Genomic DNA, 27,719 nt, shown 5'->3' on the forward strand with positions numbered 1-27,719 from the left:
GGATGGTTTTGACCACTGCCTGCTGTACAGTGTTATGAACCTCTGCTCATGCTTCTTTAGGCACTCTATCTATTAGATCTAATCCCTTGAATATATTTGTCACTTCCATTGTATAATGGTAAAGGATTTGATTTAGGTCATACCTGAACAGACTAGTGGTTTTCCCTACTTTCTTCAATTTAAGTTTGAATTTTGCAATAAGGAGTTCATGATCTGAGCCACAATCAGCTCCTGGTCTTGTTTTTGCTGACTGTATAGAGCTTCTCCATCTTTGGCTGCAAAGAACATAATCAATCTGATTTCAGTATTGACCATCTGGTGATGTCCATGTGTAGAGTCTTCTCTTGTGTTGTTGGAAGAGTATGTTTGCTATGACCAGTACATTCCCTTGGCAAAACTCTGTTAGCCTTTGCCCTGCTTCATTTTGTACCCCAAAGACAAATTTCCTGTTACTCCAGGTATCTCTTGACTTCCTACTTTTGCATTCCAGTCCCCTAAAATGAAAAGGACATCTTTTTTTGGTGTTAGTTATAGAAGATCTTGTAGGTCTTCATAGAACCATTCAGCTTCTTTGGCATTAGTGGTTGGGGGCAGAGACTTGGATTTCTGTGATAGTGAATGGTTTGCCTTGGTAACAGAGATCATTCTGTCATTTCTGAGATTGCACCCAAGTACTGCATTTCGGACTCTTTTTGTTGACTTTGAGGGCTACTCCATTTCTTCTAAAGGATTCTTACCCACAGTAGTAGATATAATGATCATCTGAATTATATTTGCCCGTTCCAGTCCATTTTAGTTCACTGATTCCTAAAATGTTGATGATGTTCACTCTTGCCATCTTCTGTTTGACCATTTCCAATTTACCTTGATTCATAAAGCTAACATTCCATTTTCTATGCAATATTGTTCTTTACATCATCAGACTTTACTTCCATCACCAGTCACATCCACAACTGGGCGTTGTTTTTGCTTTGCCTTAGCCTCTTTATTCTTTCTGGAGCTATTTCTCCACTGATCTCCAGTAGCATACTGGGCACCTACTGACCTGGGGAGTTCCTCTTTCAGTATCCTATTTTTTGCCTTTTCATACTGTTCATGGGGTTCTCAAAGCAAGAACACTGCAGTGGGTTGCCATTCCCTTCTCCAGTGGACCACATTTTGTCAGACCTCTCCACCATGACTGGTCTGTCTTGGCCCTACATAGCATGGCTCATAGTTTCATTGAGTTAGACAAGGCTGTGATACAAGTAATCAGTTTGTTTGCTGCTGCTGCTGCTGCTAAGTCACTTCAGTCGTGTCCGACTCTGTGCGACCCCATAGACGGCAGCCCACCAGGCTCCCCCGTCCCTGGGATTCTCCAGGCAAGAACACGGGAGTGGGTTGCCATTTCCTTCTCCAATGCATGAAAGTGAAAAGTGAAAGGGAAGTCGCTTAGTTGTGTCCAACTCTTGGCGACCCCATGGACTGCAGCCCACCAGGTTCCTCCATCCATGGGATTTTTCAGGCAAGAGTGCTGGAGTGGGGTGCCATTGCCTTTTCCAAATCAGTTTGTTTAGTTTTCTGTAATTGTGGTTTCCATTCTGTTTGCCCTGTGATGGATAAGGAAAAGAGCCTTGTGGGAGCTTCCTGATGGGTGGGACTGGCTCTGAGGGAATCTGGGTCTTACTCTGATAGGTGGGGCCTGATCATTAAATCTTTAATCCAATTTTCTGTTGATGGGTGGGGCTGTGTTCCCTCCCTGTAGCTTGGCTTAAGGCCAAACTATGATGAGGTAATGCTGACTTCCTTAAAAACAAGGAGGTCAAAGGCTAACAGAGTTTTGCCAAGAGCACTGGTCATAGCAAATACCCTCTTCCAACAACACAAGAGGAGACTTTACACATGGATATCACCAGATGATCAATGCAGAAATCATATTGATTATATTCTTTGCAGCCAAAGATGGAGAAGCTGTATACAGTCAGCAAAAACAAGACTGGGAGCTGACTGTGGCTCAGATCATGAACTTCTTATTGCCAAATTCAGACTTAAATTGAAGAAAGTAGGGAAAACCACTAGACCATTCAAGTATGACCTAAATTAAAATCCCTTAGGATTATACAGTGGAAGTGAAAAATAGATTCAAGGGATCAGATCTAATAGACAGAGTGCCTGAAGAACTATGGACAGAGGTTCATGACATTGTACAGGAGGAAGGGATCAAGACCATCCCCAAGAAAAAGAAATAGAAAAAGGCAAAATGGTTGCCTGAGGAGGCCTTACAAATAGCTGAGAAAGAGAAGTGAAAGGCAAAGGAGAAAAGGAAGGATATACCCATCTGAGTGCAGAGTTCCAAAGAATAGCAAGAAGAGATAAGAAAGCCTTCCTCAGTGATCAGTGCAAAGAAATAGAGGAAAATAATAGAACAGGAAAAACTTGAGATCTCTTCAAGAAAATTAGAGATACCAAGGGGACATTTCATGCAAAGATGGACACAATAAAGGACAGAAATGGTATGGACCTAACAGATGTAGAAGATATTAAGAAGAAGTGGCAAGAATACAGAGAAGAGGTATACAAAAAAGATCTTAATGACCCAAATAACCACAGTGGTGTGATCACTCACCTAGAGCCAGACATCCTGGAATGTGAAGTCAAGTGGGCCTTAAGAAGCATCACTACAAACAAAGCTAGTGGAGGTGATGGAATTCCAGTTGAATTATTTCATTCTAAAAGATGATGCTGTGAAAGTGCTGCACTCAATATGCCAGCAAATTTGGAAAACTCAGCAGTGGCCATAGGACTGGAAAAGGTCAGTTTTATTCCAATCCCAAAGAAGAACAATGCCAAAGAATGTTCAAACTGCCATACAAATGTACTCATCTCACACCCTAGCAAAGTAGTGTTCAATATTCTCCAAGCTAGGCTTCAACAGTATGTGAACTGTGAACTGCCAGATGCTCAAGCTGGATTTAGAAAAGGCAGAGATCAAATTTCCAACATCCTTTGGATCATAGAAAAAGCAAGAGAATTTCAGAAAAACATCTATTTCTGCCTTATTGATTACATCAAAGCCTTTGACTGTGTAGATCACAGCAAACTGTGGAAAATTCTTAAAGAGATGGGAATACCAGATTACCTTACCTGCCTCCTGAGAAATCTGTATGCAGGTCAAGAAGCAACAGTTAGAACTGGACATAGAACAATAGACTGGTTCCAAATTGGGAAAGGAGTATGTCAAGGTTGTATATTGTCACCCTGCTTATTTAACTTATATGCAGAGTATATCATGCGGAATGCTTGGTTGGATGAAGCACAAGCTGGAATCAAGATTGCCGGGAGAAATATCAATAACCTCAGATACACAAATGATACCACCCTTATGGCAGAAAGCAAAGAAGAACTAAAGAGCCTCTTGATGAAAGTGAAAGAGGAGAGTGAAAAAGCTGACTTAAGACTCAACATTCAAAACACTAAGATCATGGCATCTAGTCCCATCACTTCATGGCAAATAGATGGGGAAAAAATGGAAACAGAAACTTTTTTTTTTTTGGTTCCAAAATCACTGCAGATGGTGACTGCAGCCGTGAAATGAAAAGACAATCGCTCCTTGGAAGAAAAGCTATGACAAACCTAGACAGCATATTAAAAAACAGAGACATTACTTTTCCAACAAAGGTCTTTCTAAAAGTCAAAACTATGGTTTTTCCAGTAGTCATGTATGGATGCAAGAGTTGGACTATAAAGAAAGCTGAGCACTGAAGAACGATGCTTTTGAACTATGGTGTTGGAGAAGACTCTTGAGAGTCCCTTGGACTGCAAGGAGATCCAACCAGTCCATCCTAAAAGAAATGAGTCCTGAATATTCATTGGAAGGACTGATGCTGAAGCTGAAACTCCAATACTTTGGCCACCTGATGTGAAGAACTGACTCATTGGAAAAGACCCTGATGCTGGGAAAGATTGAGGGCAGGAGGAGAAGGGGACGACAGAGGATGAGATGGTTGGATGGCATCACCGACTCTATGGACATGAGTTTGAGTAAGCTCTGGGAGTTGGTGATGGACAGGGAGGCCTGGCACGCTGCAATCCATGGGGTTGCAAAGAGTTGGACACGACTGAGTGACTGAACTGAGAGTCTGTTTCCCTAGTCCTGTTCTGTAATCAAATCCCACTGGCCTTCAAGGTCCAAGTCCCTGGGGGTTCTCATTCCCTTTGCCGGATCCCCAAGTTGGGAAATCTGTTGTGGGCCCTTAACCTTTTGCACAGTGCCAGAACTTCTTTGGTATAATTGTTCTCCACTTTGTGGGTTGTCTGCCCGATAGCTCTATAGTGGGGCTCCCACACTGCGCCTCCCAGATCTGCTGCAGCCAGAGCCCCTGTCCCCACGGCAGGCCACTGCTGACCTGTGACTTCTCAGGAGACACTCAAACACTCAAAGGCAGGTCTGGCTCAGTCTTTTGTGGGGTCCCTGGGTCCTGGTGCGCACAAGGTTTTATATTGTCCTGGTTCCTCTGCCTTTTCTAAATCCAGCTTGTACATCTGGAAGTTCTTAGTTCTTGTACTGTTGAAGCTTAGCTTGAAGGATTTTTAGCATAATCTTGCTAGCATGTGAAATGAGCTCAGTTGTACAGTAGTTTGAACATTCTTTGTCATTTTCTTTCTTTGGGATTGGAATAAAACTGACTTTTTTGGAGAAGGAGATGGCAACCCACTCCAGTATTCTTGCCTGGAGAATCCCATAGACAGAGGAGCCTGGCAGGCTACAGTCCATGGGGTCGCAAGAGTCGGACACGACTTAGTGCACTGTCTCACCCCAGAGATCCTGCCACATATACCACAAAAACCAAACATCCCCCAGTGGCCTTGGCCCCACTGTTCCAATCACTCCCAGGTGGGAATTCAGGCACATGTCCACAGAGGTCACAGACAACACACATACAGTTCTGTTATATCCCATATATTACCCTTTCATGTCCCAAGGAAGACGTTTTCTCTTAGAGATTTTCATTTAGTGTATCTTTTAAAAATCTTGTGTTAAACTTGCCTTCATCTTTTTCTTGGGTAAGGACAACCCAGAAATGGCCCTTTTGTGTCTGTGATGTTACCATTCACAACTTTCTGGATAGGCCTAGTACAATCTTGAGAACAGGGTTGCTGTATGCTGAATGTCAGACGGTAGCTCTTAGCTTTGCCTGTCTTAGGGAGTTATGCTGTGCATTTTTTATTGGTGTACCATGTTTGATTTGTCCCTAATACCTTTGAAGTTTTTCTGAGAAATGAATAATGCAACATGAACTTATTAAAATACATTTTAAGCCTTTAAAAAAAAAAAACTGACTTTTTCCAGTCCTGTGGCCATTGCTCAATTTTCCAAATTTGCTGGCATATTGAGTGCAGCACTTTCACAGCATCATCTTTTAGAATGAAATAGTTCAACTGGAATTCCATCACCTCCACTAGCTTTGTTTGTAGTGATGCTTCTTAAGGCCCACTTGACTTCCCACTCCAGGATGTCTGGCTCTAGGTGACTGACCACACCACCATGGTTATCCAAGTCATTAAGACCTTTTTGGTATAATTCTTCTGTGTATTCTGGCCACCTCTTCTTAACCTCTTCTGACAAAACATGGTTCACTACAGAAGGGAATGGCAAACCATTTCAGTATTCTTGCCTTGAGATCCCCATGAACAATACGAAAAGGCAAAAAGATATGACCCCCAGGTCAATAGGTGTTCAATATGCTTCTGGGGAAGAGATGAGAAATAACTCCAGAAATAATGAAGAAGCTGGGCCAGAGTGGACGCAGTGCTCAGTTGTTAATGTGTCTGGTGGTGAAAGTAAAGAATGCGGTAAAGAACAATACTGCACAGTAAATGGAATGTTAGGTCCATGAATCAAGGTAAATTGGATGTGGTGAAGCAGGAGATGGCAAGATTGAATATCAACATCTTAGGAATCAGAGAACTAAAATGGATGGTAATGAGTGAATTTAATTCAGATGGCCATTGTATCTACTACTTTGGACAAGAATCCCTTAGAAGAAATGGAGTAGCCCTCAGAGTCAACAAAAGAGTCCAAAATGAAGTACTTGGGTGCAGTCTCAAAAACAATGGAATGATCTTGGTTTGTTTCTAAGGCAAATCACTTAACATCACAGCAATCCAAGTCTATGCCCCAACATCTAATGCCAATGAAACTGAAGTCCAATGGTTCTGTGAAGACCTATAAGATCTTCTAGAACAAACAAGGAGAAGGCAATGGCATGCCACTCCAGTACTTTTGCCTAGAAAATCCCATGGATGGAGGAGCCTGGTGGGCTACAGTCCATGGGGTCGCCACGAGTCGGTCTCGGCTGAGTGACTTCACTTTCACTTTTCACTTTCACGCAATGGAGAAGGAAATGGCAACCCACTCCATTGTTCTTGCCTGGAGAATCCCAGGGATGGCAGAGCCTGGTGGGCTGCTGTCTATGGGGTCGCACAGAGTTGGACACGACTGAATCGACTTAGCAGCAGCAGCAGCAGAACAAACAAACAGATAAAAAGAGATGTCGTTTTCATCATAGGGGATTGGAATGCAAAAGGAGGAAGTTAAGAGATACCTGGAGTAATAGGCAATTTTGGCCTTGGAGTACAAAATGAAGCAGAGCAAAAGCTAACAGTTTTACCAAGAGAACGCACTGGTCATAGCAAACACCCTCTTCCAACAACATAAGAGATGACTCTACACATGGACATCAGCAAATGATCAATACCAAAATCATATGGGTTATATTCTTTGCAGCCAAAGATGGAGAAACTTTCTACAGTTAGCAAAAACAAGACCAGGAGCTGACTGTGGTTCAGATCATTAGCTCCTTACTGCAAAATTCAGACTTAAATTGAAGAAAGTAGGGAAAACCACTAGACAATCAGGGATGACCTAAATCAAAATCCCTTAGAATTATACAGTAGAAGTGACAAATAGATTCAAGGGATTAGATCTGACAGAGTGCCTGAAGAACTTGGACAAAGGTTCGTAACATTGTACTGGAGGCAGTGATCAAAACCCTCCCCAAGAAAAAGAAATGTGAGAAAGCAAATAGTTGTCTGAGAGGCCTTACAGATAGCTGAGAAAAGAAATGAAGGGAAAGGCAAAGGAGAAAGGGAAAGAGATACCCAATTGAATGCAGAGTTCCAGAGAATAGCAAGGAGAGATAAGAAAGCCTTCTTAAGTGAACAATGCAAAGAAATAGAGGAAACAAAAGAATGGGAAAGACTAGAGATCTCTTCAAGGGATTAGTCATTATCCAGAATATATAAAGAACAGTTCAACAATGAAATGACAAGGTTTGGTTACTTGAAAGACTAATCAGGTGATTAGAGGGTTGCAAGATTAAGATTAGGCTAGATTAAGTGCAATCAGTAACACTGATATCAATATAATGGTAATGAAACCCTGATCAAAACAGTGGACATCAAAGTTCAGTAGAGATTTCTGGTTGAGGAACACGTTTGTATGCCAGAAGGGTGACATATCCTGACTCCACCAAGACAGAACAGGTGTGTCTTCTTCCCACAACTTGCCCTATGTATAGCCTTTTAAGTAAAACTTCAGTTATAAGTGTAGCACTTAACTGAGTTCTGTGATTTTTTTCAAGAACAATTTCAAACCTATGGGGGTAGTGGGCACCCTTGAATTTGTAACCAGTTGCTCAGTAGTGCAGGTGGCCTGGGGACTCCTGAAGTAAGGCTGACATCCAAAGTGAGGGTAGTGAGGCAGACTGAGCCTTTCAGCCTGTGGAGTCTGATACTACAGATGGTGTCAGAATTGACTTGCCCTTCACCCCACTGGGGTAGAAACAGGACAAGTAAGATGTTCACAAAGACTGTAATTTAGCATAAGTCCTCCCCCCAAAAATAGATTAATCAAATATATTAACAATTATTAAACACAGGGAGTAGGTAATTGTGGTCACTATACCATTGTCTCTACTTCTCTGAAATTTTGCAAATTAAAACAAATGTCATAACTGGAAAAATTATGTCCGTTTTATTTATTGACATGAAAAGATATCAAAATATTATTAAAAAAGAAACAGGTTATGACTCAGCATGTAAAAATACTCATTGACAGGAAATCATACCTAAGTTTCTATATAGGTAGAAAGGTATCTGGAGAAGGCAATGGCATCCCACTCCAGTCCTCTTGCGTGGAGAATCTCATGGACGGAGGAGCCTGGTGGGCTGCAGTCCATGGGGTCGTGAAGAGTCGGACACGACTGAACGACTTCACTTTCACTTTTCATTTTCATGCACTGGAGAAGGAAATGGCAACCCACTCCCGTGTTCTTTCCTGGAGAATCCCAGGGACGGGGAAGCCTGGTGGACTGCTGTCTATGGGGTCGCACAGAGTCGGACACGACTGAAGCAACTTAGCAGCAGCAGCAGCAGAGAGGTATCTGGAAGAATTTTCAACTGAATGTTAACACAGGTTAGTTGCAGTGATGGACTTTTGAGTGGTTTCTACTTTCTACTTTCTTTTTTGTGTTTATTTCTTCACAGCATTTATCACCACGTGACACATTCCATATTTTTATTATTTTTTGGCTTTTCCCTCTGTTAACACAGAAGCTCTCAGTAACGTCGTATCCCCAGTGCTTTCAGCATATGGCAGGAACACAATAAATATTTGCTAAATGCATTAATAATGTTTCTATGACTTGAATTTTTCTTTATCATGATTATTTACACTTTTAACAAATATATTTTCTCAAAATCAACATGGTTGGTTTTTTTTCCCAAACAGTGACACTGTAAACTTGAAGTCATAACCATCAGGAGCCACTGTCAACAGAATCTTGGTGGCTGTTGGCCCAAAGGCCGCACAGCACAGACCTCTTCTGGCCCAACTTCAACCCATAGGGCACATATCCTGTATCATATTCCTCCAGCTGCAGAACCCAAGACAGTCATAAACCCAGTATTAAACCTCTTTCCTTCCATTAAACCCACATCCGGGGCTCACGTGCTGAGGACAGCATTTGCCTTTGTGTGGCTCTCCAGCTCAGAATTTCCTCAGTCATGGGCAGCTTTGCTGCCAATTTCCCTTGCAAAGCAAATTCAAACTGGTGAGAGGAATTGGGAGAGGAGGATGGGGAATAGAGATTGTAAATTTCTATGGAGCAGGAAGAACATGAATTAACTGTCCACAGTCGAAAGGAGCCTTGTTCAAAGAGTGATGTTCTGAATAGGGTGGCAAAACACTACACAGGTTGGAATTTTTCTGAACATTCACAAAGTGATACTCTCTTCAGGGAAAAAAAAAAAAATACTGTACAGAGAACCCAAGGGCAATGGTAGAGAAAAAACATACACAGTTCAGTAAGTGTCCGCCCACCTGCCCCTCGTTCCTTCTTGTGCCCTGTCATGTCCGACTCTTTGTGGCCTCATGGACTATAGCCTACCAGACTCCACTGCCCGTGGAATTCTCCAGGCAGGAATACTGGAGTGGGTTGCCATTTCCTGCTCCAGGAGATCTTCCCAACCCAAGGACCAAACCCACGTCTCTTCTGCGCATCTCCTGCATTGGCTGGCAGATTCTTTACCACTAGTGCCACCTGAGCAGCACCCTCCTTCTCCTTAACCCCTCACAAAGTCTTCCTTCCCTGGTTAACTCTTTTCTTTGGAAGCCAGACATAGAGGAGGGGAAAAGTAGCCTTATCACAACAAGATTAATTTTTTATGTTATATAATATCCACAGTTTATTGACTTTTAATCCAGCTTTACTTCAGTATATTAAGCAATACACTGGTGCTCATATGATGTGAGTCAAACTGTCACCCAGTCAGGCTGATGGAAGATGACACTCCCCTCACAAATGCAGAAGGCTCCTGGAAAATGCCACAGACAGAGGAGTCTGGCGGGCCGTTGTCCATGGGGTCTCGAAGAGTCAGACACAACCTAAAGCCTGAGCATCCACACGCACACACACCAGCTGGCTACAGGGAGAAAAAAAAAATAACTCTTCCTTATATGGCATGGTGGAAGGAGGGCGATCCTAAACTTTAGACCCCAGGTACCAGTCCCAGCAGCACCTTCTTCTAGCTTTGTGACTCTAAGTGTTAGTCGCTCAGTTGTGTCCGACTCTTTGCCACCCCACAAACTGTAGTCCACCAGGCTTCTTTATGGGATTCTCCAAGCAAGAATACTGGAGTGGGTTGCCATTCCCTTTTTCAGAGGATCTTTCTGACCCAGGGATTGAACCCAGGTCTCCCGCATTGCAAGCAGCTTCTTTATCATTTGAGCTACAGGGAAGTCCTATGTGACTCTGCGTATCAATAACTACTTTCCTAAGCTGGATTCCCCTGCCAAAAGGAACATGATTCTTACCCATCCAACTTACAAGGAGGCACAAGATCACATGAACGTGCCTTGGCTCATTGTAAACAACCCTAAGTGCTTCCTTGGTGGCTCAGACAATAAAGAATCCACCTACAATGCAGGATACCTGGTTTGGATATCTGGGTCAAGAAGATCCCTTGGAGACGGGAATGGCAACCCACTCCAGTATTTTTGCCATGGAAAATTCCATGGGCAGAGGAGCCTGGTGGGCTACAGTCCATGGGCTCCCAGAAAGTTGGACATAACTTAGCACCCACACGAAGCAGCTGTAAAGCAATTAGCATTTTACAAAGATATGGAGTCAAACTGTCACTTATGGTCTTATTGAGACACTTAGAAATCACAAGTTCTTACCCCCAAACCAAGTCTTTTCAAATATAGGAGGAATGGTGTATTAATGATCTCTCCAGGCAATCAACAAGCCAAAGACTTGGCTACTTCACCAGCCAAGCACCAATAAACACTGACACACTTTCTGGGGCCAAAATGCTTACCAGCTGGCTCTTGCTTCTGGAAGAAATTAGATATTTAGATCCGCTTTATGACTCTTACCCTCCCTGCCACTCTGCTTAGCAGGCACTGATCACATACCTGCTCTGGTTTTATGCTGCTGCAACCAGACTCCAGGGCCTATTTCCATGAACAAATCCAATGTCCTCAATATTGTCCCCCAGGCTTCTAGATCTCTCTACAACCTCAGACATCCCAACTTCCCTCCTCCCCCAGCGCCCCAATACTTCACCTTCCAAAACTCATCTCTCTCTGATGTCACTTGATTTTCAATGGCGCCTATCAACCCAGTTGCACGTTAAAATCACCTGGGGGTATTTTAAACAGCTCCAATGCCTGGGTATCTCCCTGCTGCTGCTAAGTTGCTTCAGTCATGTCCAACTCTGAGACCCCATAGACAGCAGCCCACCAGGCTCCCCCGTCCCTGGGATTCTCCAGGCAAGAACACTGGAGTGGGCTGCCATTTCCTTCTCCAATGCATAAAAGTGAAAGTGAAGTCGCTCAGTAGTGTCCGATTCTTCACGACCCCAGGGACAGCAGCCTACCAGGCTCCTCCATCCATGGGATTTTCCAGGCAAGAGTATTGGAGTGGGGTGCCATTGCCTTCTCCGGGGTACCTCCCTAGACGACTTAAATCAGAAGCCCTGGGGCTAGGTCCGGGATTGAAAGTGAAAGTGAAGTCACTCAGGCATGTCAGACTCTTTGTGATCCCATGGACTGTAGCCTACCAGGCTCCTCAGTCTGTGGAACTTTCCAGACAAGAGTACTGGAGTGGGTTGCCATTTCCTTCTCCAGGGGATCTTCCCAACCCAGGGATCGAACCCCGGTCTCCTGCACTGCAGGCAGACGCTTTACCGCCTGAGCCACCAGGGATTAGGTGGTTCTAATATGCACCTAGTTTGTTGGCCGTGTGTTCATTTAGTCACTGGCGAGTTTCTCAGCAGGAGAGCTACTGGCATTTGGGGCAGGACCATTTTCCCTCGTGCAAGTGTGATTCAAGCCTCGCGAAGTATCACTAGCACACCCCAGTTCCAGTCGTGGTGACAAGCAAAAACACACCAACATCTCCAAATGCCCCCACTTGAGAATCTCACCAGCTCCTTCTTTTCCTTTTGTACTTCTCCAGAGTGAAAGGCCCTCCCTTCCCACCCCACTCTTCAATTCTCACGTGACCAATTGTTCTAGTTTGCTCAGGACCCAGGGGTTTCCCAAGACATTAGGCTCTCAGTGCTAAATCTAGGAAAGTCCCAGGCAAACCCTCAGTGGTTAATCACCACAGATTTCCTTCTCTTGGCTCCCATGAGAGATCTTCATTGTTTTGTCTGCTTCTCTCTCCTCTTTTCTGGGAACTGGCCCTTCCCAACCCCATTCCAGGGTTATACTAGGAACAACCTTGAGGAGCTTGCTGATATAAGCTGGGCCACCTGACTTCCTCCCCCAGAATTTTCAGTTGGAACTGGATGCTAGTCTCAGTTTGGCTAGTGCTTCTAAAGAGATTTAAATTTGGGAACTGGTGGCCATTTCCTACAGATTTTATTGTCTTGGTCTCCAAAATCACTGTGGACAGTGATTGCAGCCGTGATATTAAAAGATGCTTGCTCCTTAGAAGAAAAGTTATACAAAACTAGATAGCATATTAAAAAGAAAAGACATCACTTTGCCAGCAAAGGTCTGAATAGTCAAAGCTATGGTTTTCCAATAGTCATGTATGGATGGGAAAGTTGGACCAGAAAGAAGGCTGAGTGCCAGAGAATTGATGTGTTTGAATTGTGGTGCTGGAAGACTCTTGAGAGTCCCTAGAACTGCAAGGAGATTAAACCAGTCAACCCTAAAGAAAATCAACCCTGAATAGTCATTGGAAGAACTTATGCTGAAGCTGAAGCTCCAATACTTTGGCCACCTGATTCGAAGAGCCGACTCCTTGGAAAAGACCCTGATCCCGGGAAAGATTGAAGGCAAAAGGAGAAGAGGGCAACAGAGGATGAGATGATTAGTTAGCATCCCCGATTCAATGGACTTGGATTTGAGCAAACTCTGGAAGACATGAAGGACAGAGGAGCCTGGCATGCTGTAGTCCATGGGGTCACAAAGAGTAGAACACAATTTAGTGACTGAACACTAACAACACTTTGCTACAGTGAAGACTACTGTTAGGTGTCAGGGAGAATGTGCGAAACAGAAAATCTGTAGCAACAAAGGAAACACGTGCCCCAAAAGAAACACATGCAGAGGTGAGGAGGAAACTTCCTGGCTTCCCCATGGTGCCCAAGTAGTTCTCAAACTTGAGCCTGCATCAGCATCCCCTTAAAACACTGTTTTTTTGGGCCCCACCCCTAGAGTTTGTGATACAGTCGGTCTCCTCAGTGGTCCAAGGGTCTGCTTTTCCAAGGGTTTCCAGGTGGTGTTAATGCTTCAAATTAGGAATTTTGTGAGGACCCTTCCTCTGGGCCAGTTTCAGCATTGATCGATTTTTTTTTTTGGCCAAGCTGAAGCACAGAGCCTTAACCACTGGATGGCCAGGGAATTCCCAAGTAATTCCCAAGTCTATATCTGATCAATTCCCCCACTTCTTTTTCTCAAACTTTGAGGGCTCAACAGGCTCAGCCCCACCCTAATGGTACATGGGTTACATGAGTCTGTACTTTTTTTAAAAATCCTGGTTCCTGGGACTTGGGTGCTATCCCCAGATCTGCTAATTTAATTGGTCTGGCACGTGGCTCAAGTCTCTGGATTGATTGACTCATTATTTTTGGCTGAGCTGCTAGGCATGTGAGATCTTAGTTCCCCCACCAGGGATCAAACCTGTGCCCCCTGCAGTGGATGCATGAAGCCTTAACCACTGGACTGCCAGGGAAGTCCCAAGTCTGTATCTTTCTAATAAACTCCTCCTCTTCTTTTTCTCAAATAGCTTTCAGTTCAGTTCAGTTCAGTCGCTCAGTCGTGTCTGACTCTTTGCAACCCCATGAATCGCAGCACGCCAGGCCTCCCTGTCCATCACCAACTCCCGGAGTTCACTCAGACTCAACCTCCATCGAGTCAGTGATGCCATCCAGCCATCTCATCCTCTGTCATCCCCTTCTCCTCCTGCCCCCAATCCCTCCCAGCATCAGAGTCTTTTCCAATGAGTCAACTCTTCACATGAGGTGGCCAAAGTACTGGAGTTTCAGCTTTAGCATCATTCCTTCCAAAGAAATCCCAGGGCTGATCTCCTTTAGAATGGACTGGTTGGAGCTCCTTGCAGTCCAAGGGACTCTCAAGAGTCTTCTCCAACACCACAGTTCAAAACCATCAATTCTTTGGCGCTCAGCCTTCTTCACAGTCCAACTCTCACATCCATACATGACCACAGGAAAAACCATAGCCTTGACTAGATGGACATTTGTTGGCAAAGCAATGTCTCTGCTTTAGAATATGCTATCTAGGTTGGTCATAACTTTCCTTCCAAGGAGTAAGCGTCTTTTAATTTCATGGCTGCAGTCACCATCTGCAGTGATTTTGGAGCCCAAAACAATAAAGTCTGACACTGTTTCCACTGTTTCCCCATCTATTTCCCATTAAGTGATGGGACCAGATGCCATGATCTTTGTTTTCTGAATGTTGAGCTTTAAGCCAACTTTTTCCCTCTCCTCTTTCACTTTCCTCAAGAGGCTTTTTAGTTCCTCTTCACTTTCTGCCATAAGGGTGGTGTCATCTGCATATCTGAGGTTACTGATATTTCTCCTGGCAATCTTGATTCCAGCTTGTGCTTCTTCCAGTCCAGAGTTTCTCATGATGTACTCTGCGTATAAGTTAAACAAGCAGGGTGACAGTATACAGCCTTGATGTACTCCTTTTCCTATTTGGAACCAGTCTGTTGTTCCATGTCCAGTTCTTACTGTTGCTTCCTGACCTGTATACAGATTTCTCAAGAGGCAGGTCAGGTGGTCTGGTATTCCCATCTCTTTCAGAATTTTCCACAGTTTGTTGTGATCCACACAGTCAAAGGCTTTGGCATAGTCAATAAAGCAGAAATAGATGTTTTTCTGGAACTCTCTTACTTTTTCGATGATCCAGCAGATGTTGGAAATTTGATCTCTAGTTCCTCTGCCTTTTCTAAAACCAGCTTGAACATCTGGAAGTTCACGGTTCACATATTGCTGAAGCCTGGCTTGGAGAATTTTGAGCATTACTTTACTATTGTGCCGTAGTTTGAGCCTTCTTTGGCATTGCCTTTCTTTGGGATTGGAATGAAAACTGACCTTTTCCAGTCCTGTGGCCACTGCTGAGTTTTCCAAATTTGCTGGCATATTGAGTGTAGCACTTTCACAGCATCATCTTTCAGGATTTGAAATAGCTCAACTGGAATTCCATCACCTCCACTAACTTTGTTTGTAGTGATGCTTCCTAAGGCCCACTTGACTTCACATTCCAGGATGTCTGGTTCTAGGTCAGTGATCACATCATTGTGATTATCTGGGTCATGAACTTTTTTGTACAGTTCTTCTGTGTATTGTTGCCACCTCTTCTTAATATCTTCTGCTTCTGTTAGGTCCATACCATTTCTGTCCTTTATCGAGCCCATCTTTGCATGAAATGTTCCCTTAGTATCTCTAATTTTCTTGAAGAGATCTCTAGTCTTTCCCATTTTGTTGTTTTCCTCTTTCTTTGCATTGATCGCTGAGGAAGGCTTTCTTATCTCTTTTGCTATTCTTTGGAACTCTACATTCAGATGCTTATATCTTTCCTTTTCTCCTTTGCATTTCGCTTCTCTTCTTTTCACAGCTATTTGTAAGGCCTCCCCAGACAGCCATTTTGCTTTTTTGCATTTCTTTGCTTTTTTGCATTTCTTCATAAATAGCTTTATGGAGATATAATTCATATATGGTACAATTCCCCCACTTAAAAGTTCCAATTCAATGATTTTTAATAGATTCACAGATACGATACGTACAACTGTCACCAATTTTAGAACAATTTTCATCACCTCAAAAGAATCCTCATCCCCTTTAGCTATCATTCCTCTCCCCAAGCCCTCTTCTCCCCACCCCAGCCCTCAGCAACCACTAACCTATGTTATCTATATGGAGATTTCCCTATTGCGCAGATTTCATGTGAATGGAATTATGTATTTATGTAGCCTTTTTTGACTGGTTTCTTTCACTTGGCCTGAGGTTTTCAAGATTTATCTGTACTATAGCATGGGTCAATAATACTTCATTCCCATTCAGAGCCTTTGCTCATTTTAAATTGGGTTATCTTTTTCTTTCTTTCTTTCTTCTTTTTTTATTTTTAGGGTTATCTTTTTTATTACTGAGTTATAACAGTTCTTTATATATACTGGATACAAGTCTGTCTTTTTTAAAAATCTTTTTATTTTGTGTTGGGGTATAGCCTGTTAAAAATGCTGTGATAGTTTCAGGTGAACAGCAAAGGGACTCAGCCGTCCATATACATGGATACAAGTCTCTTATCCCATATGATTTGCAAATATTTTCTTCCACTCTGTAGATCATCTTTCACTTTCTTGATAGTGCATGCTGAATATTTGCACCGCTCAAAACTCATATGTTGAAATCATAATGTTCAATGTGATGGTATTAGAATGTGGGGCCATTGGAAAATGCTCAGGTCAGGAGACTGCAGCCCTCGTGAATGGCATTATGCTCTTATAAAACAGAGCCCCCCCCCCCCAGCTCCCTAGTCCCTTCTGCCATGTGAGATCCCAATAGGAAGTCTGCGACCCATAGAAGGGCTCTCTCCCAACCATGCTGGCACCCTGATCTCAGACTTTCAGCCTGCAAAACAGTGAGGATTTCTGGTTTTTTTTAATAAGCTGTTCAGTTTGTGATAGTTTGTTATAGCAGTTTGAATGGACTAAGCCAGTGTCCTTTGAAGCGCAAAACTTTTAAATTTTTATCAAAGTCCAATTTGTCTACTTGTTGCTTTTGCTCTTTATGTTTTTTGGTGTCATTTCTGGGAATCTTTTGCCAAATCCAAGGTCATAAAGATTTACCCCATGTTTTCTTCTAGGAATTTAATAGTTTTATATTTTACATCTTATAAAGGAAATCAGTCCTGAATATTCATTGGAGGGACTGATGCAGAAGCTGAAGCTCCAATACTTTGGCCACCTGATGTGAAGAACTGACTCATTAGAAAAGGCGCTGATGCTGGGAAAGATTGAAGGCAAGAGGAGAAGGGGACAACAGAGGATGAGATGGTTAGATTGTATCCCCAACTCAATGGACATGAGTTTGAGCAAGACTGGGAGTTGGTGATGGACAGGGAACCCTAGCATCCTGCAATCCATGGGGTCGAAAAGAGTCGAACATGGCTGAGCGACTGAACTGAACTATATAAGTTGGCCAGCCCCAATGATTGTTCTCTTGCTCCCTGTTCATCCCATGCTTGACCAGTCCCCGCCTCACCTACACCTTACTCAACTGAGTGACTTTCCCTCTTAATCACAGAGCCTAATCAGTAAATACTTATATTGTCACCCTGCTTATTTAACTTATATGCAGAGTACACCATGAGAAATGCTGGGCTGGATGAAGCATAAGCTGGAATCAAGATTGCTGGGAGAAATATAAAAAACCTCAGATATGCAGATGACATCACCCTTATGGCAGAAAGAGAAGAATAACTAAAGAGCCTTTTGATGAAAGTGAAAGAGGAGAGCAAAAAAGTTGGCTTAAAACTCAACATTCAGAAAACTATGATCATGGCATCCGGTTCCATCCCTTCATGGCAAATGGATGGAGAAACAATGGAAACACTGACAGACTTTATTTTGGAGGGCTCCAAAATCACTGCAGATGGTGACTGCAGCCATGAAATTAAAAGACACTTGCTCCTTAGAAGAAAAGCTATGACCAACCTAGACAGCATATTAAAAAGCAGAGACATTACTTTGCCAACAAAGGACTGTCAAGTCAAAGCTATGGTTTTTCCCATAGTCATGTATAGACGTGAGAGCTGGACTATAAAGAAAGCTGAGCCCCGAAGAATTGATGCTTTTGAACTGTGGTGTTGGAGAAGACTCTTGAGAGTCCCTTGGACTGCAAGGAGATCCAGCCAGTCCATCCTAAAGGAAATCAGTCCTGAATATTCACTGGAGGGACTGATGCTGAAGCTGAAACTCCAATACCCGGAGTTTGGCCATCTAATGTGAAGAACTGACTCACTGGAAAAGGCCCTGATGCTTAGAAAGATTGAAGACAGGAGAAGAAGGGGATGACAGAGGATGAGATGATTGATTGGCACCACCGACTCTATGGACATGAGTTTGAGTAAGCTCTGGGAGTTGGTGATGGACAGGGAGGCCTGGCACGCTGCAGTCCATGGGGTCAGAAAAAGTTGGACACCACTGAGTAATTGAACTGAACTGAACTCCCCTTGGCCCCAGCTAGTGATCGTCCTAATCTTTAGATCAGAACTATCTCCACTATGATAGTTTCCTTGGCAATTGATGAGCCAAACTGATATCAATTCCCCCACAACTGGAAAACTCCCTCTTCCTGTGGTAGTGAAGACTACTCCCTTTTCCTGCCTGCTATCTGCTGCTTGTGGTGGGGTGTCACTTGAGCTCCCTCATCCATTAAACTCCTGATGTCTCTGTCACCGATTCCTGGATCTTTTTTCTGATCTTGAAGTTGGGCAAGTACAGGCCTTGCAGGCCAGTGGGATGCAGCCCAACACATCCATTTTGAGCTAATTTTTGTATGTCCTATGAGAACTTCATTCTTTTGCATGTGATTTTTTTTTCACAATAAGAATGGAAGACTTTACCATATGAGCCAACAATTTCATTTTTTGCCCCCCCCCCAAAAAAAAACTGAAAACAGGAACCTAAAAACTTATTTGTATACCCATGTTCTATTCTTAACAGCCAAGGGATGGAAGCAATCCAAATGTCCATTAACAGATAAATGGGTAAACAAATGTGGTATACACATACAGTGGAATATTATCCAGCCTTAAAGAGGAATTCTGACACATGCTACAACATGGATGAATTTTGAGGACACTGAGCTAAGTAAATTAAGCCAGTCACAAAAGATAAATACAGTGTGATTCCACTTATGGGAGTAACTAGGATAGTCAAATTCATAAAAACAGAAAGTAAAATGATGGTTGCCAGGAGCTGGGAAGAATGGGGAGTTGCTTAATGAATACAGAGTTTCAGTTTTGCAAGATGAAAAATTTCTGGAGATTGGTTGCACAATGATGTAAATATAGTTAATGGTACTGTTCTGTACCCTTAAAAATGGTTAGGATTTTATGTCATACATTTTTTTTTTACCACAATAAAAATAATTTAGAAATGTTTAAAAGTTTTAGAAGAAGACCTCAGAATTTGGTCAAAGGAAGCCAATTAGTGTCGAGGTTTAGCTAGAGCTAAGTACACGTCCTAGGTTTAATTTCTGAAAATGTTTTTATTACCTTTTAATTATCCTGTAGGGACCTCTCTGCTCAGAGAATCATCCTGGTCTCCAGGCCAACAGTAAACAGTAAGTGAGACAAAGGAACAGACCGCAGGACTCTCAGTGTGTTTCTGTCATGCCATGGGAGCTCTTCCGGGTCATCACCTGCTGTGTTCCAGGATTTAGAGTGCATTCTAAAATACCACTCAGCACTGGTGATGGATTAAGCTTTACTAGGGAAAGAGAACTCTTTCGAGGCTGGGGCAACAAGCAAAGGGAAAGCAGAGAGGTGAGCTGGGGTAGCGTGCTCTGATGGATATAGAGTTCTACCTTGTTTTCACAGGGCTGATGGACTATGATGGAGTGAGTTAACAAATTTCTGACCAAAAAAGATGGCTGGAAAAACAGTTTTTGGAGTGTACCATTCCCTGCTGCTGCTGCTGCTGCTGCTGCTTAGTCATTTCAGTTGTGTCCGATCCCATGGACTGTAGCCTGCCAGGCTCCTCTGTCCCTGGAATTCTCCAGGCGAGAATACTGGAGTGGGTTGCCATGCCCTTATCCAGGGCATCTTCCCGACCCAGGGATCAAAGCTGGGTCTCCTGCATCGCAGGCAGATTCTTTACCACTGAGCCACCAGGAAAGCCCATACTATTTCCTGACCCGGGTTCATATAACAACAAATGTTCAAAGGCTCAGAGCATATTTCAGTTCATTTTCAGTTCAGTGTGATAATCTTGTTCCTGTGCTACCGTTTCACCTCCTTTTAGTAACAGGTTCACCATGCCCTCAATGTTTACCACGGAGGGAAAAACACAACAAACAAAAATCACCAATCAGAATTTTTAACGAGAGAAGGGCCAGCAGCAATAGACTCTATCACAAAGAGAAAACAGTGATGAAGCTATTTCCCAAACAGCCTGAAAGTTTTTTCTCTCCCAGAAATAGCAGCCTAAACAATTTTTGGCAAACCTCCAAGTTTGGCAAATCTCATTCCAAGAATAAATAATGGCAAAAAATTGCCTATGCTTGCATGCGTGAGTGCTCAGTCACATCAATTGTGTCCGACTCTTTGTGACCCCGTGGACAATAGCCCGCCAGGCTCCTCTGTCCTTGGAATTCTCCAAGCAAGGATACTAGAGAGGGTTGTCATGCCCTCCCAGGGGATCTTCCCAACCCAGGGATCAAACCTGGGTCTCCTGCATTGTAGGCAGATTCTTTACCACTGAGCCACCAGGGAAGCCCTACCTGTGTTTACCATGTGCCGAGAACTTATCTAAGAATCTTACATACGTTACCTCATTTAATCATCACACCAACCCTACAAGGTGAGCACTCATTTTATGCCCCTTTTATATCGGAGGAAACTAAGAAGAGGTGGCAAGAATACACAGAAGAACTGTACAAAAAATATCTTCATGACCCAGATAATCACGATGGTGTGACCACTCACCTAGAGCCAGACATCCTGGAATGTGAAGTCAAGTGGGCCTTAGGAAGCATCACTACAAACAAAGTTAGTGGAGGTGATGGAATTCCAGTTGAGCTATTTCAAATCCTGAAAGATGATGCTGTGAAAGTGCTGCACTCAATATGCCAGCAAATTTGGAAAACTCAGCAGTGGCCACAGGACTGGAAAAGGTCAGTTTTCATTCCAATCCCAAAGAAAGGCAATTCCAAAGATTGCTCAAACTACCACGTAATTGCACTCATCTCACATGCTAGTAAAGTAATGCTCAAAATTCTCTAAGCTAGGCTTCAGCAATACATGAACCGTGAACTTCCAGATGTTCAAGCTGGTTTTAGAAAAGGCAGAGGAACTAGAGATCAAATTTCCAACATCTGCTGGATCATCAAAAAAGTAAGAGAGTTCCAGAAAAACATCTATTTCTGCTTTATTGACTATGCCAAAGCCTTTGACTGTGTGGATCACAATGAACTGTGGAAAATTCTGAAAGAGATGGAAATACCAGACCACCTGACCTGCCTCTTGAGAAATCTGTATGCAGGTCAGGAAGCAACAGTTAGAACTGGACATGGAAGAACAGTCTGGTTCCAAATAGGAAAAGGAGTACATAAAGGCTGTATATTGTCACCCTGCTTATTTAACTTATATGCAGAGTACATCATGAGAAACGCTGGGCTAGAGGAAGTACAAGCTGGAATCAAGATTGCGGGGAGAAATCTCAATAACCTCAGATATGCAGATGACACCACCCTTATGGCAGAAAGTGAAGAGGAACTATAAAGCCTCTTGATGAAAGTGAAAGTGGAGAGTGAAAAAGTTGGCTTAAAGTTCAACATTCAGAAAACAAAGATCATGGCATCTGGTCCCATCACTTCATGGCAAATGGATGGAGAAACATTGGAAACAGTGGCTGACTTTATTTTGGGGGGCTCCAAAATCACTGCATATGGTGACTGCAACCATGAAATTAAAAGACGCTTACTTCTTGAAGTAAAGTTATGACCAACCTAGAGAGCATATTAAAAAGCAGAGACATTACTTTGCCAACAAATGTCAGTCTAGTCAAGGCTATGGTTTTTCCAGTGGTCATGTATTGATGTGAGAGTTGGACTATAAAGAAAGCTGAGCACCAAAGAATTGATGCTTTTGAACTATGGTGTTGGAGAAGACTCTTGAGAGTCCCTTGGACTGCAAGGAGATCCAACCAGACCATTCTACAGGAGATCAGTCCTGGGTGTTCATTGGAAGGACTGATGTTGAAGCTGAAGCTCCAATACTTTGGCCACCTGATGCGAAGAGCTGACTCATTTGAAAAGACCCTGATGTTGGGAAAGATTGAGGACAGGAGGAGAAGGGGATGACAGAGGATGAGATGGTTGGATGGCATCACTGACTCAATGGATCTGGGTTTGGGTGAACTCTGGGAGTTGGTGATGGACAGGGAGGCCTGGCGTGCTGTGGTTCATGGGGTCACAAAGAGTCGGACAGGACTGAGTGACTGAACTGAACTGAAGACATAAAGGGCTTCCCCCGTGGCTCAGTGGTAAAGAATCCACTTGCAATAGAGGAGTTGCAGGAGACTCTCCTGGGTCTGGAAGATCCCCTGGAGGAGGACACGGCAACACACTACAGTATTCTTGCCTGGAGAATCTCACTGGCAAAGGAGCCTGGCGGGCTGCAGTCCATAGGGTCGCAGAGTTGAACACAACCTAAGCAACTTAGTGCGCACAAGGTCCCGATAGGAAAACCAGGATTGGAACCCAAGCTGTCTGTCTCAGAGTGTGTGCTTTTAACTATCGCATTAAACAGAACTGAAACACTGGGCTGAATTCTGCAAGCGCCTCAAGTGTGCACTGTCCTAGGACCTGGGAAGAAGTAGGGAGAGAAGCACCAATAAACGTGGCAGGAGACAAGGTGTGTCCTGTGATAGAGTCAAGTGGGACAGGAGATGTTGGAGAACACAGTGAGGGTAGAAGAGCAAGATAAATGGGGAAGGGGTGTGGAGTCCAGTTGGGAGGGAGCTTTCAGGGTGAAGAAACAGTGACATGACAAAATGAAGCAACAGAGAACTGTATAGTCCCTTGGATTCTTTTAAAATAGCTTTGAAAAGTTACTGAAAATCGCTTAGTTGTGTCAGACTCTTGGCGACCCCATGGACTATGCAGTCCATGGAATTCTCCAGGCCAGAACACTGGAGTGGGTAGCTGTCCCCTTCTCCAGAGAGATCTTCCCAACCCAGGGAATGAACCCAGGTCTCCTGTATTGCATGCAGATTCTTTACCGTCTGAGCCACCAGGGAAGCCCAGTAAATTGTACATATTTAAAGCATATAATTTGATAAGTTTTGATTTACATATATACTCATGAAACCATCACCACAGTGAAGATAACAAAAATAAACATCATCCCCAAGTTTCGTTGTACCAAATTTGTAAACCCTCCCTTTCTGTACCTCACCCTAGACTCTCCCTGATTTCTGTAACTATAGATTATTTCACATTTTCTAGAATTTTACATAGTCTACAGTATTTACTGTTTGGTCTAGTTTCTTTCCCTTTTCACTTGATGCAATTATCTTGAAACTCATCTGAATTGTTGTGTATGTTAATCATTTATTCCTCTGATAAGGGACTATATCTACACTATGTAAAGAACTCTTAAAACTCAATAATAAAAGACAATCCAATTTTTTAAATGAGCAAAGGATCTAAATAGACATTTCTCCCAAGAAAATACACAAATGTATATAGAAGATGCTTAACATCATTAGTAATCAGGGAAATGCAAATCAAAACCACAATGAGATACCACTTCTCACTCACTAGGATGGCTATAGTTAAAGTCAGATAATAGGAAGTATAAGTGAGTATGCAGAGAAATTGTAACTCATATACATTGCTGGTGGGAACGTAAAATGCTTCCCTGGTGGCTCAGCTGGTAAAGAATCTGCCTGCAATGTGGGAGACCTGGGTTCGATCCCTGGGTTGGGAAGATCCTCTGGAGAAGGGAACAGCTACCCACTCCAGTATTCTGGCCTGGAGAATTCCATGGACTATTAGTCCATGGGGTCACAAAGAGTTGGACACAACTGAGTGAATCTAAAATGGTCTTTGGAAACTACTTTGGAAAACAGTCTGGTGGTTCCTCAAAAAGTTAAACAGGGACTTAGGATTTGACCCAACAATTCCACTTCTACATTTATACCCCCCGCCAAAATGAAATATATGCATATGTCTTTTACACAAATGTTCATGGCAGCATTATTCATAATGAAAGTGAAAGTCACACAGTTGTGTTTGACACTTTGTGATCCCGTGGACTATATCCTGCCCTGCTCTCCTGTCCATGGAATTCTCCAGGCAAGAGTATTGGAGTGGTTTGCCATTCCCTTCTCCAAGGGATCTTCCCAACCTGTTGATCGAACCCAGGTCTCCCATTGCAGGCAGATTCTTTACCAACTGAGCCACTAGGGAAGCCTATTATTCATAATAGCCAGTATATGGAAACAACCCAAATGTCCACCATATGATGAATGGATTAATCAAATGTGATATATTCATATGATGAAATATTGTTCCACCATAAAAGGAATAAAGTACTGGTACATGCTACAACATGGTTGAACGTGGACACATTATGCCAAGGGGAAGAAAGACACATACACACAAAAACAATATTACATGATTCCATCTCTTAACGAAATGTTCTGAATTGGCAAAGATATATAGAGAGAAAGTAGTTTAGTGATTGCCTGGACTTGCAGGCAAAAGTTAAGGGGAAATTGAAGGTGTACAGCTTTTCTTTGTGGGGTGATAAAATGTTCTCAAGTTGATCATGGTGATGGTGACACAACTCTGTGAACAGAGTCAAAAAACTTTTGACTTTTATACATTAAATGGGTGAATTTTAAGGTATGTGAATTACCTCTCTCTCAAGCTGTTACCAATTTTTTTTTTACTTTTTATTGATGATTAGTATTCCATTATATGAATATACTGAGGTTTTCTAATCAGTTTACCTGTTGATGGACTTCTGAGTTGTTTACAATTTTTCGCTCTTAAAAATAAAAGTGCTATGTACATTCACACGCTTTGTGTGGACACATACTTTCTTTCCCCCTAGGTTAATGGATAGGAGTGAAATGGCTAGATCGTATGGTAGGTGTGCCTAACTTTTTAAGAGACGACCAAACTGTTTTCTAAAGTGATTGTACCATTTTGTACTCCCATTAACAATTTATGAGAGTTCCGGTTCCTCCACAGCCTTGTCAACTCTTGGTATGATCAGCCTTTTTAATTGGGCATTCTAATAAGTATATAGCAATATCTCTTTGTATTTTTTCTCTTTCTGATTTCAATTTGCATTTCTTTAATGACTAATGATGTTTAGCATCTTTTCATGTGCTTATTTGCCATCTTTATATCTTCTTGAAAATATCTGTTCAAAATTTTTTGCCCACTGAAAAAAATTGAGTTGTCTATTCTTATTATTGAATTTTCAAAGCTCTTTATATTTCAGACATTAATCCTTCATCAGATATGTGTTTTGGAAATATTTTCTCCCAGTCTGCAGCTTATCTTTTCATTTTTCTCACAGTGTCTTTTCAAGAACAGAAGTTTTAAATTTTGATGAAATCCAATTTATCAAAATTTTATTGATTGTGTTTTTAGTGTCTTATTTACAAAATACTTGTCTAATGAAAGGTCACAAAGATTTTCTCCTATGTTTTCTACTAGTAGCTTTGTAGTTTTAGATTTTACATTTAGGTCTATGATGTATTTTGACTTAATTTTTGGTATGAGGTATAGATGAAAATTTATTGTCCAGTCTCATTCATTGAAACAACATCATTTCTCCATTAAATTGTGTCTTTGGATATTTTTCAAAAATCAGTTCCACATATACACAACACATCTACATATAATTTTATAAGAAGTCTTAAAATTCAGTAGTCCTCCAACTCTATTCTCTTTCAAAGTCATTTTGGCTATTCTAGGTCTTTTGTATTTCCATAAGAATTTTAAACAGCTTGTCAATTTCTACAATTGCTTTTTCTGTAGAGCGGAGACAGAATATGGCATATTAATGAAAAACCCAGGGCTCTGCAGTCAGTCTGCATAGGTTCAAGACCCAGACTTACCTCTTCTTAGCTGCTTGACTTTGGGCATGTTACCCAACTTCTTTGCAACTCCACTTCTCATTCATAAAGCTGAAGTAAGAATATTAACAATCTCATGGGATTGTGATGGGGCTTAAATGAAACACTGCAAATATTGCAGGGATGGAAAATACAGGCAGACAATGGGCAGATCATGTATTTGACCCACAGCAATCACTCCAGGAAGCCAAACCACAGCCTCTGCAAGAACTGACCCAGAACAGTCAGGATTTGGTCAAGTCATGACTGCAAACGTCTCTCGTATTTGCCCTGGCTTCAACTCAGGACCAATCAGAGAAAGCCACATTTGCTCTCCAAACCAATCACATAAGATACCCCATTGTTAGCCCACCTCCAGCCTTCCTAAGCCAACAACCTCCTCTCAGGGTTTCCCTGAAGCCTTCCCCATTCTGACTACACATTTTTTCCACTCCCCTGCCTGCCTTTGACTCTGCCAAATGCACCTGATGGTGGTTGACGCCCTGGCTATAGCAAAGCTCTGAGTAAATAGCTTCTGCTTCTCATTTGGGTGATGGTCGGGAAGATCCCCTGGAAAAGAAAATGGCAACCCACTCCAGTGTTCTTGCCTGGAGAATCCCATGGACAGAGGAGCCTGGTGGGCTACAGTCCATGGGGTCACAAAGAGTCGGACACGACTGAGCGACTTCACTTCACTTCTTCACTTCATTTATTTTTACAGTGCTTAACATTGTGTTCACAGAGCTTAATCAGTGCCCACTAAATTTCATATAAGCAGCAGAATTGTTTTGTCAAATGAAGTTTTACACAGAATCCAAATATATATAAAACAGGAAAAAAAAAGTTTATTTTATTTAAGCCAGTCAGTAACAGTGGGACTTTGTGGTGATTAAATGGGGATAAAGGATGACAATTGCTGATGTGGTATTTAAACACACACACACACAAACACCCTGATTCACACTCTTAGTTAGTTAGTGCTAGTTGGCTCAGTCGTGCCCGACTGTTTGCGACCCCATGGACTGTAGCCCTCCAGGCTCCTCTGTCCATGGGGTTCTCCAGGCAAGAATACTGGAGTGGGTTGCCATTCCTTTCTCCAGGAGATCTTTCTGACCCAGGGTCTCGGGAATTGCAGGCAGATTCTGTATTGTCTGAGCTACCAGGGAAGCCCCCAGTTCTCACTAAAAGAAGTTGCAAATGATAACAGGTTTTTTTTTTTTTTACTTTTAATCAGGTCACTTTACAATCAAACATTTGTAGAACTCCCACAGCACTTCAAAACTCTAGGGCTCTCAGAAAAATGAAGGCTACTAGTGTGAGCTCAGGGTTCAGGGTCTTAAATTACAAGGATGATGCAAACCAGCTGGGTAATCTTGGGCAAGTCAACTGAAGTTCGTCTGTTTTGTTTGCTGCTGCTGTTAAGTCGCTTCAGTCGTGTCCGACTCTGTGCGACCCCATAGATGGCCTCCCACCAGGCTCCTCCGTCTCTGGGATTCTCCAGGCAAGAACACTGGAGTGGGTTGCCATTTCCTTCTGTTTTGTTTCTTTCACCATAAATTGAGGAGGCTGAACTAAACAAGAACTCAGCATTCAGTGTCTACCATTATCTTCGTGTAGTGCAGGGGACTCTGTGTGTGTGCCTGTTTAAAAAAAATTCAGGTATCTGGCCCAACCAGTGGATCTAACTCAATAAATCTGGGGTAGGGTCCTGTCTACATTTTAAACAAGCACCTAACTGATGATGGTTATGCTAGTGATCCTTGTGCATAATTTGAGACACAAATGAATAAATGATCTTTTAGGTTCCTTCTGGCTCTACTTTGTGTGATTTATATG

The 27,719-nt window shown here is 42.6% G+C and overlaps 1 long non-coding RNA gene across 2 annotated transcripts in view; it reads left to right on the plus strand.

The window, feature by feature from the left end:
* The window catches only part of LOC133246400 (uncharacterized), a 32,600-nt gene extending 7,769 nt beyond the window's left edge, over positions 1-24,831 (plus strand). Inside the window, exon 2 of one of the 2 annotated variants that reach the window (XR_009736025.1) lies at positions 17,380-24,831. This is a non-coding gene — a long non-coding RNA (uncharacterized LOC133246400). Of the gene's footprint in view, positions 1-16,920 lie in introns of both variants that reach the window. The other variant, XR_009736026.1, reaches the window with a different exon arrangement.
* Positions 24,832-27,719: the final 2,888 nt, after the last annotated feature.

The sequence above is a fragment of the Bos javanicus genome, chromosome 4 (assembly GCF_032452875.1).
Source record: "Bos javanicus breed banteng chromosome 4, ARS-OSU_banteng_1.0, whole genome shotgun sequence".
NCBI lineage: Eukaryota > Metazoa > Chordata > Mammalia > Artiodactyla > Bovidae > Bos > Bos javanicus.